Below are 10567 nucleotides of genomic sequence, written 5' to 3'. Positions count from 1 at the left end.
CTTGGCCAAGAGGCTAAGAGGAGGTGAGGCCACGGTGGGCCTCCTGGAGACCCAGAGCAGAGGCCCCCGGCCCACAGCTAGCTGCCCCGCACAGAGGGCTGGCCAATCGCTGAAGTTTCCTCTTTTCTTTCCTCTCCCACCAGCAGCTGTCCCTAGCCAAGGACCAAACCTGGCAGTACCAGGCTCAGAACTCCCGTCAGTGCTGCTGAATGAGGGCATGTGGGAGACCTGGTCTCAGAGAAACAGCTGTGCATTCTTCCAGTCTGTGAGTTCACTGTTGATAGCAACATTCTAAGGATGGCCTTGGTCCCTCTGATCCAGTGATGTGTGTGTTTGGGGGGCGGGGGAGGTAGAGGTGGGGAGTAAGAGGGAGTCTATACGAACAGCATTCTAGGCACCAAGTGGCCCTCCTATGGGAGTGTGTAAAAGGAATCATTTAATTAGCAAGCAGAGTGCCCATGTACTAATCTCCCCACAGCTCAAGATGGAAGACAAAGGACACCTGTCCTAAAGGCTGAGAGTCGGAAGGGAAATCAGCAACACCCTTCCCTTTCTGCTGCTGCGGGCATCGGTTGCCCCGGAGGGCCCAGTGGCTCTGCCCATGGTCAGACTCCCCCAGCTTCTCTGGGAAGAACAAGGTAAGAGCAATATTCGATCCTGGCCTGCTCATCGCCCTCAGGTCTCCACAATTCTCTTCCCTTTCTCCTTCGGGTGGTGCTAACAAGAAGATGTGACTTACCATGCTAGAAGGGGCTACTTTCTTTTCAGAATAGATAGCTTTAGTCGCTTATCCAGGATTTCCAAATCCTCAGCTTTGGTTCTGAGGATTAATCATCTTTATTAGCGATGGCAGTAGGTTCTAGTTCACAGTCTGTGACCACAGGTTCTTTTCAAAAAGTGTTTAAGAACTAGAAGTAGCATTGGCCAGTGTGGCTCAGTTGGTTGGGTGTCATCCTGTGCACCAAAAGGTTGCTGGTTCAATTCCCAGGCAGGGCACATGCCTGGTTTGTATGCTCAGTCCCTGGTAATGGGTATGCAGGAGGCAGCCGGTTGATGTTCTGCTCTCACATCTATGTTTCTCTCACTCTCTCCTTCTCCTTTTCTCTCTCTAAAAATCAATTTTAAAAAATCTTAAAACAAACCACAAAGTCAAGCTGCAACCTTATTTTTCTAGAGCAGTGAGTGCTTTATTTAAATTAGATTCAACTTAATATGCTAAACAGCATACAATTCAACAATAAAAAGACAAATAATCTATTTTTTAATGTCTACTGCAAAGGAAGTAGGACAGACATTTCTCCCATGAAGATGTATAAATGGCCAATAAGCGCATGAGAAGATACTCAATATAAAATGCAAATCAAAACCATAATGGGGCAGGGGGGAGGTGTGCGGGAAAAGGTTAACCGAAGAACTTATATGAATACTAGTATATGCTTAGCCCATGGACACAGACAATAGTATGGTGATGGCCTGGGGTGGGGTGGAAGCTGGGTTAAGGAGGAAGAAAGGGGGATGTTGGAGATAACTGTAACACTCTCAACAATATAAATTTAAAATAAAAACCACAATGTTTGGTGTGGTGAACACACAATACAATATTCAGATGATATAAAATTGTACATCTGAAACCTATATATAATTTTGTTAGCCAATATCACCCCAATAAAGCCAATAAAAGAACCATAATGAGACATTATTTACACCCACTTGCACGTCTATAGTGAAAAAGGCAGACCTGGTTTGTAAGGATGTAGAGAAGCCAATCTTCATGCACCGCTGGTGGGAATGGAAAATGGTGCGGCTGCTTTGGAAACAGTTTGTCAGTTCATCAAACAATTAAACGGAGTTGCCATGTGACCTAGGCATTCTACTCTTAGGAAAATAACCAAGTGAACTGAAAACATATGTTCATGCAAAACTTGTACGTGCCTGTTTATAGCACCGTTATTCACAATGGCCAGAAAGCGGAAACAGCCCAAATGGCCATCCACAGACGAATGAATAAACAAAATGTCACATTTCCATCCTATGAAATATTATTCAGTCATAAAAAGAAATTAAGTGCAGGGGGAGAGAGGATAAATGGTGGTGGAAAAAAGTAAGTTAAAAAAATTAAATACTGATACATGCTATTACAACCTGGATGAATCTTGAAACCAGACAAAAAGACCACATGTCACAAGTCTTAGTTGATATGAATTGTTCAGAATCAGCACATCCAGAGAGACAGAAAACAGGTTAATAGCTGCCAGGGTCTGGGAGTAGGGGGATAGAGAGGGAGTAACTGGTATAAAGTTTCTTTGGGCGATAATGGAAATGTTCTAGAATTAGGTAGTGGTACACAACTTTGTGATTTGTACTAAAAATTACTAAGTAATCAATGTTTCTCTCTCACACACTCTCTCCCTCTCTTCCTTCCACTTTCTCTAAAAATTAATGGGAAAAAATATCCCCAGGTAAAGATTAGCAAAACAAAAATTACTAAATACTAAAAGTCACTAAGTTGTACATTTTTAAATGGTAAAATATGATGATGTGCATTTCTCTCTGCATGTGTAGGTATGGAGAAACATGCTGACATTGGTCCATTCTTGAAGATCTTCATATACAAAGCAAGAGACAGCCTTCAAGGCCTCTAATCACCCTGACATTTTAAGTGTATGTTTCTAAATGCAGAAAGACAGCTCATGTGTCCTCACACTACTTTACTCATTAGTTTAGAGCACCATGTGCCCACAGACTTAAAAGCATCTTGCAAGCCACATGATCTGTTTTACCTGTGAGCCATATTTTTCTGATATGCACATGGGTCATATGACTTTTTAAAAAATATATATTTTATTGATTTTTTACAGAGAGGAAGGGAGAGGGATAGAGAGAAACATCAATGAGATAGAAACATCAACCAGCTGCCTCCTGCACACCCCCCACTGGGGATGTGCCTGCAACCAAGGTACATGCCCTTGACCAGAATCAAACCCCGGACCCTTCAGTCTGCAGGCCGATGCTCTATCTGCTGAGCCAAATTGGTTTCGGCGAGTCACATGACTTTTAAAAAATTATTGAGCTCTGGCTGGTGTGGCTCAGTTGGTTGGAGTGTCATCCCATGATCTGGAGGGTTGTGGGTTCAATTCCCAGTCAGAGCACATACCTAGGTTTTAGGCTCAATCCCCAGTTGGGGCATGTTTGAGAGACAACCAATAGATCTCTCTCTTACATTGCTATTTCTCTCTCTCTCGCTCTCTCTCCCCCCCTTCCTTTCCCACCCCTCCCTCCCTCTAAAATAAATTTTAAGAAATTACTATTGAGGGTGAATCTATATCTACTAATTATTTTAAAAATAAGTCTTTATCAGCAATGCAAAAAGGAGTCCATTTAAAAGAATATAGCATAGTGCTACCTGTTAACCAATTTCAATCTGACTTGAAATCATAAGTAGAACACAAATTATTCTCTGGACCCATCATGTCAAGGCATATCCAATCCTGACACCTGTGTATCTACATGGTAGTTCTGAGATTCATGTGTGTAATTTGTGGAAGATAAAGAATTTGGGCAGAACTGGGCTGTGTCTTCCTGGTGGGCAGAGTTCTATGTTCTCTCAGTTCCTTCCACTTGAGTGGGCAGATAATCAGACAGCCTCCCTGAGAACTACACTCCAAAGGCAGTGACAGCGTATTATTTCATTTATATCTCAGTCTGTGCCTCACTCCTCAAACAGTACCTGTTCTCTCCAGCGAGAGCTGTGATTTTTTTATTTTGTTTTTAAAAATTTATTTTATTGATTTTTTACAGAGAGGAAGGGAAAGGGATAGAGAGATAAAAACATCAATGAGATAGAAACATCAACCAGCTGCCTCTTGCACACCCCCTACTGGGGATGTGCCTGCAACCAAGGTACATGCCCTTGACCGGAATCGAACCTGGGACCCTTCAGTCTGCAAGCCGATGCTCTATCCATTGAGCCAAACCGGTCTCGGCTAGATGTTTTTTTTTAATACTCAGTCTTTGAGAGCTGTTGTATATTTTATATTCACAACTCATCCCAATTTTGACCAGCCACATTTTATTTTATTTTTTAAATATATTTTATTGATTTTTTACAGAGAGAAAGGGAAAGGGAGAGGTTAGAAACATCGATGAGAATCATGGATCAGCTGCCTCCTGCACACCCCCCACTGGGGTCGTGCCCGCAACCAAGGTACATGCCCTTGACCAGAATTGAACCTGGGACCTTTCAGTCTGCAGGCCGATGCTCTATCCACTGAGCCAAACCAGTTTTGGCAGCCAGCCACATTTTAAATGCTCTGTAGCCACATGTAACTAGTGACTACTATATTGGAGCACAGCTTCAGAGAATCTTAGTTAAGGTGATAATAATTAAAGCAGCACTTAAGAGAGTCTATTTACCAGACATTGTTCTAAGCTTTTTACATGTATTAACTCACTTAGTCCTCACAACAACCCTAATAAATAGGTCCTGTTGTCAACCCCATTTTACAGCCGAGGAAACTCACTCGCCCAGAGGTGTAGACAGGTGGTTCCAGAGCTCATGCCTTTGATTACTCTGTTCCGTAGGTTGTGCCTCCAGTCTCTCCTCTAGCATGACCTTGAGTGGTGGTAATAAGCCAGGTGCTGCTCCACTGGGGACCCGTCCCCATCTCATTTGCATGAAAAGTTTTGTTGCAGAAGGAGCTAGGCGAGCTGAAGCCAAGAACCCTTGAGATCCACGAAGCAGTCAGTGTGTGGCATCAACTCAACACATGTCAGAGATTCCTCAATCCCCACGACCCTGTTTTAGCCCTTGACAAACATTTCACAAGCTGGTAGCGGCAAGGGCACGAACACATGAAAACCCCTGCTCCTGATCACTTCTCAAATCATGCAATGATTTGCAAAGTTCCCAGCACACATTTTCCTGGCAAATGATGCAATGGAAGCTGGGCACATTAACCTTTATTCTGACTTTAATAAACGGTTAAGCCTGTTTATCCCTTTTCTAAAGGTAACAACTGAACTCAGTTTTCCTACGTTTAGGCAAAACCTCAGATTACTTATTGGAAAGCAGTTTGGTCCTGCTAGTTAAGACTATCTAATGAGGTACTTCTTCTTTGTTAAATAAGAATGTGGCCGAAACCAGTTTGGCTCAGTGGATAGAGCGTTGGCCTGCAGGCTGAAAGGTCCCAGGTTCAATTCTGGTCAAGGGCATGTACCTTGGTTGCGGGCACATCCCCAGTGGTGGGTGTGCAGGAGACAGCTGATCGATGATTCTCTCTCATCAATGTTTCTAACTCTCTATCCCTCTCTTCCTCTCTGTGAAAAATCAAATATATATATATATATAAAAGAATGTGCTCCTGTCTTAGATAGTTCTACTTTCCTTACCCCAGACTGACTGGACAAGGAGGACACGGAGAAGTTAAAGGAAGCTATCAAACAGAGGGCATGTTGGAAGTTCTTTGAGATCACAAAGGGGTTACAATTTGCTATAGACTTTTCTTACCCCTTTCCTCTAAGCAGAGGGTTGAAAACGGACTTTCCATGGTGCTTACGGCAGTACCTCTCTGAACACAAATTTATCTCTACCTCCTCCCATTAACATTAGAACAAGTGAATATCAAATACTATACCCACAGGGGCAAAGAGCAGGTGATGAGAGCAGACTCCTGGGAAAGCTCAGGAAACGGAGATGCTGTGTACCCTGGGAGGCAGCTGTGCCGGCGAGGACTGCCAGGGGGTCTATGGTGGAGTGTGTAGATGAAACCATTGTACCCCAATGTACACTCCTCCATCCCAAGCTGGCAGGGGACCGCCCCTCCGCCAGTCCAGCAGGAGACTAGTGGTTGTTTCTGTGGAAAAGTTGACTAGGCAGGTGAACTCCAAGTGTGGCGGGGGTCGGGGGAAGAGGTATAATATTGAGATCGAAAGGGATGGGTCAGCCAAAGCTCACAGCCCCTTGTACTGCTGAGCTCTAAGTCCACCAGCAGCCGAGTGTGTCTTTGCCCCCTCTTCCTCCCACCAGAAGCCCGGATAACAGTTCTGTGGAGAAACCCATAGATACTGATAGAAACCTCAAGCCAAAGAGCCTGTTAACCAACACATCCCACCCTCTCAAGCACAACTTCCAACAGCTTTCCAGGCCTGACACTTTTAGATGGACAACAGAAGATGACTGAGAAAAGCTCCAACATGAAAGGCAAAGACCAGAAACAAGACAGAGAAGAACAAACAGAACCAGGAAGAGTGCTGGCACAGCTTGTGTGGCTCAGGGATTGAGCGTGAACCTAGGAACCAAGAGATCCCCAGTTCGATTCCCGGTCAGGACACACGCCTTGGCTGTGGATTCAATCCCCAATAGGGGATGTGCAGAAAGCAGCCAATCGATGTTTCTCTCCCCCTTCCTCTCTCTGAAAAAAAAAATCAATGAAAACATTAAAAAAAAAAATGATGACTAAGAAGCACCTCATGTGGGTGGAAATATGAAAGCAGGAAATGAGATGTTTTATCCTTTCCTTTCACCGTAAGAACCTAAGTGTTTTTTCTTAGAAGGTTGCCATTCTACAACCTCAGAGACATAGGCCAAGTAACAGAGAAGAGCCACAAAGAGAAAACCCAAGTTCACGGCTCTGCATCCCCCTCTGCACTGTCATAGTCCCTGCAGCATCGCCTCGTAACGGGCCCACGAGAAGAGCCCGGGAAAGCAGTCTCCCTGTCTCAGACTAGTCTCTGCCAAACAACACTCAGAGTGACCTTTAAAAAATCCTGCCGGGCCCGGTTTGGCTCAGTGGATAGAGCGTCGGCCTGCAGACTGAAAGGTCCCGGGTTCGATTCCGGTCAAGGGCATGTACCTTGGTTGCGGGCACATCCCCTGTGGGGGGTGTGCAAGAGGCGGCTGGTCGATGTTTCTCTCATCAACATTTCTAACTCTCTGTCCCTCTCAATTCCTCTCTGTGTAAAATCAATAAAATATATTTTAAAAAATAATAAAATAAATAATAAAATAAAAAATCCAGTCATTTCAGGCCCCCGATTCAACATTTTCAATGGCTTCCTATTGATCTTGGCATGAAAGTCCAATCCCCTCACACTGGCCAATAAGGTCTTGTATCATCTTGTCTGCTTCTTCAACTTCACCTCCTCCCACCCCAATTGCCATCCCACCTGTTCCTTCTCCTTTCCCACTTGCCAGTCATACCCAGGACTTTGTGATGTCAGAGACGAGTTTGTTCTGCCGGGAGGCCCCTGTACATGGCTGCTCATGTTGTTTACTTGTTTATTGTCTCCCCACCCCCTCTCACACCGGAATATGAGCTCCATGACAGCAAGTGCCCGTCTCTCTTATTTGTCACTATTACACCAGCCTAGCAAGCAGTGGTTCTCAGCCTTTCTAATGCCATGGCCCTTAATACAGTTCCTCCTGTTGTGGTGACCCCCAATCATAAAATTATTTTAGTTGCTACTTCATAACTATAATTTTGCTACTGTTATGAATCATAATGTAAATATCTGTGTTTTCCGATGGTCTTAGGCAACCTTGCTAGCAGTTCTCAACCTGTGGAACCCACAGGAAAACCATAGGAAAACATAGCTATTTACATTACAATCCATTAACAGTAGCAAAAATTAGTTATGAAGTAGCAACAAAAATAATTTTATGATTGGGGGTCACCACAACACGAGGAACGGTATTAAAGGGCCACAGCATTAGAAAGGTTGAGAACCACACCTCTAGAGGAATACCTGGCATGTAGTATATGCCCAATAAACATTTATTTTCTTTAATTTTTTTAAAAAATATATTTTATTGATTTTGTACAGAGAGGAAGGGAGAGAGATAGCGAGTTAGAAACATCGACCAGAGAGAGTCATCGATCAGCTGCCTCTTGCACACCCCCTACTGGAGATGTGCCCGCAACCAAGGTACATGCCCTTGACCGGAATCGAACCCGGGACCCTTCAGTCCCCAAGCCGACGCTCTATCCATTGAGCCAAACCGGTCTCGGCCTTATTTTCTTTAATTTTTTTTAAAAATGTATTTTATTGATTTTTTACAGAGAGGAAGGGAGAGGTTAGAAACATCGATGAGAATCATGGATCAGCTGCCTCCTGCACACCCTCCACTTGGGACATGCCCACAACCAAGGTACATGCCCTTGACCGGAATCAAACCTGGGACCTTTCAGTCCGCATGTCGACGCCCTATCCACTGAGCCAAACCGGTTTTGGCTAAGCATTTATTGAATAAATAAATTTGTAGTTTCAAAGACTCATCGTTTCCAGGGTAGAGGTGAAGTGGTAGAAAATGAAAAATACTGAACCATTAATTCCATCAGGAGATATCAAAACTTTACTGATGTTAAGATCAGCATTTCCCGTGACCCAAATGAGTTTCAATGTGAAAATTCTTATCTATTGTATCAGTGTCAGTAAAGAGTATGCTATGCTTTTGCATGATCTTATCATTGAGGGGACTGGATAAAGGCTACATGAGATAATTTCTTACAATTGTATGTGACTCTGCAGTTATATTAAAATAAAACATTTAATTTAAAAAATTCTAATCTAAAGGTAATTTAGTATTCATTCGGCCTGCTTATATAGTACTCACCCCAAAATGTATTTCCCCACAGAATATTCTGTGATGGCAGGTGCTCACAGACAGAACTTAAGCTACTAACAGAAGTCATTTCTGGGAGGCGATCTTTTTTTCCTGGAGCCGAGAACATTAGACTCTGTTATTCACCCCACACGGCACCTGGCCCATAGTCAGTGTTCAATAAATATTTATTCAATGAGCTAATTATTTCTGAGAATGCCAAAATGACATCCAGGTACAGCCTGTGAACTGCCTATCATAGCATTCCAACTTGGCAAGACACCAGCACCTAAGGTGGGTCTATAAATAACTCTGTAAAACACTCACAAAGCATTTAAGATGCTCAAAAGGTTCACGCATATCTAATTACTCAATTCTCCCATGAGTACTGCATTACATAGTAAGGTAGGACAAAGAAATACTGTTAGGCCACCTATAAAATAATTTTTTCTGTTTTTAAGAAAACATTTATTGATTTCAGAGAGGAAGGGAAGAGGGAAAGAGAGATAGAAACATCAATGATGAGAATCATTAATTGGCTGCCTCTGCACGCCCCCTACTGGGGACCAAGCCTGAAACCCAGGCATGTGCCCTTGGCTGGAATCGAACCCAGGACCCTTCAGATTGCAGGCTGGTGCTTTATCCATTGATCCAAACTGGCTAAATCATTTTTTTAAATGGGTACTGAGCCAAAACCGGTTTGGCTCAGTGGATAGAGCGTCGGCCTGCGGACTGAAAGGTCCCAGGTTTGATTCCAGTCAAGGGCATGTACCTTGGTTGCGGGCACATCCCCAGTAGGGGGTGTGCAAGAGACAGCTAATCAATGATTCTCTCTCATGTTTTTTTCTAACTCTCTATCCTTCTCTTTTCCTATCCGTAAAAAATTAATAAAATATATATAAAAAAATAAATGAATACTGAAATAGTCTGGTCTAATTAACCAATACCCTTTCTAAAAATTGACCAGTAAGCTAAAACCAGTTTGGCTCAGTGGTAGAGTGTCGGCCTGGAGACTGAAAGGTCCCAGGTTCGATTCCGGTCAAGGGCATGTACTTTGGTTGTGGGCACATCCCCAGTGAGGGATGTGCAAGAGGCAGCTGATGGATAATTCTCTCTCATCAATGTTTCTAAATCTCTATCCCTCTCTCTTCCTCTCTGTAAAAAATCAATAAAATATATTTAAAAAATAAATAAATAAATAAAAATTGATCAGTAAATCAGTGGTTTGGGGACAGTTGCACATGGAGAACCTATTTGACTTGTCAGTTCTGGTAAAGGATGAAGTATCAACCTCCTGGTTGTGTTTGTTTTTTCCTTCTATTTAGACAACAGTTAATGGTTAGAACAGCACACTTTTCTATTGTATCGACCCATTCAGCCAATCTCTATACTTAAGGAATGTTTGTGGGACCGACATCCTCTAAAAGCATTATTTACATGTTAACATTTCACTTCACTTATCAAAAGTTACAATCACTCCAAAGTTACAAATTATGACTAAGGTTTGATATAAACCAAGTTCTATCTGAGCACTTTTCTTTTATCACTTATATAACCAGGAATACTTCCTCCATGAAAGAGCAACTTTCCTGTCTAAACTGAGCTCTAAACCAAGGCCAAGTGGCTACTGCTCTTGAAGCTGATTAGTAAAACAAAGTACCCAACCTAACACAAAAGTTGATTTAAACGGATAAAAAGCAGGAAACCCGGAGCTGAGGTAAAACCAGCTCCTGACATGCCCCATTGTTCCCTGGCTCACTAAGACTCCCCTCGCTTTAGGTGGCCCGTATCTCATCTGGACTAAATACCAAAGCTGAATGCATCTATTTAAGGCAGATGTGGCCTCATCCTTAAATTTCCAGATTTAAATCACTGCTGTCCTTTGTCATTTATGTTCTAAAGTGGCAGCTTTTGTTAAGAGTAACCCAAGCAAAAGAGGCTTTATACGGAGGAGGCAGTTGGAAGACC

Source organism: Pipistrellus kuhlii, unplaced genomic scaffold (genome assembly GCF_014108245.1).
Source record: "Pipistrellus kuhlii isolate mPipKuh1 unplaced genomic scaffold, mPipKuh1.p scaffold_m20_p_8, whole genome shotgun sequence".
Taxonomy (NCBI): domain Eukaryota; kingdom Metazoa; phylum Chordata; class Mammalia; order Chiroptera; family Vespertilionidae; genus Pipistrellus; species Pipistrellus kuhlii.
Note: the sequence above shows the minus strand (reverse complement) of the source record.